Below are 2,133 nucleotides of genomic sequence, written 5' to 3'. Positions count from 1 at the left end.
GAAAAAAAGACTAGATAATACATGTCTACAATCCATAAGAAACCAAGAAACAAATGGGAAATAATGAAAAAAGGCAAGAAGAGCTATTGAGAGAGTCTAGGTTATTTGTGGGGAAAGATAGGATCTTATCTCCTTCTATTTCTGAAAAATCTTAATCCAGTTGTTTTTTAAAAAATAAAAACCCTCTGTCCTCAAGTTCCTGGTGAAAAACTTGAAAGATCCATTACATATCTGCTAAATGTCATGTTCAATAGGTTTATATCTAGCCTCAAATTATTGACCTGCCTGTATGATTTAACATAATAGAACACATCTATCTCTGTATGTATGTCTGTGCCCCTGTCTCTTTTTGTCTCTTGGGGCTTATATGCAGGGCCTGGGTGCTGTCCCTGAACATTTTTGCTCAAGGTTAGCACTCTAAGAACTTGAGCCACAGTTCCAGTTCAGGCTTTTTTGGAGATAAGGGTCTCATGGACTTTCCTGCCCCAGCTGGCTTTGAATAACAATCATCAGATCTCAGTCTTCTGAATAGCTAGAATTATAGGTGTGGGTCCCCAGCCCCCAGCTTAGTTTTACTTTTTATTTAACCACTCACATGTAAACCTAGTCATATTCAATAAATCTCTGAACGCATTCTGGCATTTCTAAAATGATCATTATTTCTTCTGACATGCTTTCTTTTTAAACTACTAGTATGGCAAAGGCCTGTAGTATGGTTAAGAATCTGCAGATGGAAAAGTCCCTACAGGCTTCACACAGCAAACACATCTTTATTCTGCTCTCATTCTGGAGGAGCAGTTGAATATATACTTCTATCTTGTTTTTCTTTCAGTATTTGAGATACATTGTTTCATCCTCTTCTGACAGTTGGCTTGCTGTTTTGGTTGTTTTTGTTTTGTTTTGCTCCGCGAGGTGTTCTCATATTTTTATAAGCTGGGTCCTATGCAATACTCCAAACTCATAAATTCAGACTGACCTCCAGAAATCTATCAAAAGATAAAAAAAAAAATGGCATGTTTGGGACACCAAGGATGAGCAGAACCAGAATATACAAATAAGCTGCCTGAGGAGGTACTCAGACTCTCACAAGTGGGTCTGCACTTAGCTGTTTTTTCTGTTCCTTTGTTTTCTTTTTTACCTGATTTGAATGTTTTCAGTGTATGATGTATGATAAAATTAATTTTTCAGCATAGCTAATGAATGCTGTCTCCACTTATCTGAATGTTTTATATCATAAATGTCCTTAAAAATTCCTGTTTTTTTGCTTATGATATTGATTCAATAAATCATTTTCAGAGATTGTTCTCTATCATTATGAAAATGAAATACTTTGAGTCTTGAATTGTTAAAAAGAAATGAGAAAGTTTTAAAATTAAAATAGTACCTGTTTTCATCTAACAATAAGTAAATATATATACATACCTATGTATATATGTGTATGTATACACATGTAGATACATGTATATGCATGTGTGTAGTATGTTCATATATGGGCCTATACATGTGTATATGTTAGCATTAGGCCAAATGAAAAGGTATTATCATTTAATTAAACAGAAATGCCCAGTAATTTTTAAAAACAATAGTAAAACTACATGTAGATTGTTCATTGGTTTCTTCAGTTCCTCCTTAAGGGACTAGTTCTTAATTTTTTTTCCCCTTTGGCTGGTGCTCTGCAACTTGAGCCATTATTCCACTTTCAGCTTTTGCTGGTTCACTAAAGGCAAGAATGTCTTGGATTTGTCTGCCTGCTGGCTCTCAACCTTGATTCTCAGATTCTCCTGAGTAACTAGGATTATTGGCATGAGCCAGCACAGATCCAAGTTTTTTTTTTTCTTCCCTTTTCTTCCTCTTTCCTTGCCTCCTTCGGATAAAACTCCAGTAGTAATGAGAAGTGAGCGATTTTCTCAGGTATTGCTAAGACGACCCCAACTGGGGGACTTTGAAATAGGGGAAGTTGAAGTTTTTATTACAGAAACTTTTTTTATCTGTATATATATATATTTTGGTCGGTCGTGGGGCCTGAACTCTGGGCCTGGGCGCTGTCCCTCAGCTCTTCAGCTCAAGGCTAGCGCTCTACCACTTGAGCCACAGCGCCACTCTGGCTTTTTCTGCTTATGTGGCACTGAGGAA

This window comes from Dipodomys ordii, unplaced genomic scaffold, assembly GCF_000151885.1.
Source record: "Dipodomys ordii isolate 6190 unplaced genomic scaffold, Dord_2.0 Scaffold182, whole genome shotgun sequence".
Taxonomy (NCBI): Eukaryota; Metazoa; Chordata; class Mammalia; order Rodentia; family Heteromyidae; genus Dipodomys; species Dipodomys ordii.
This window is presented reverse-complemented; position numbering follows the sequence as displayed.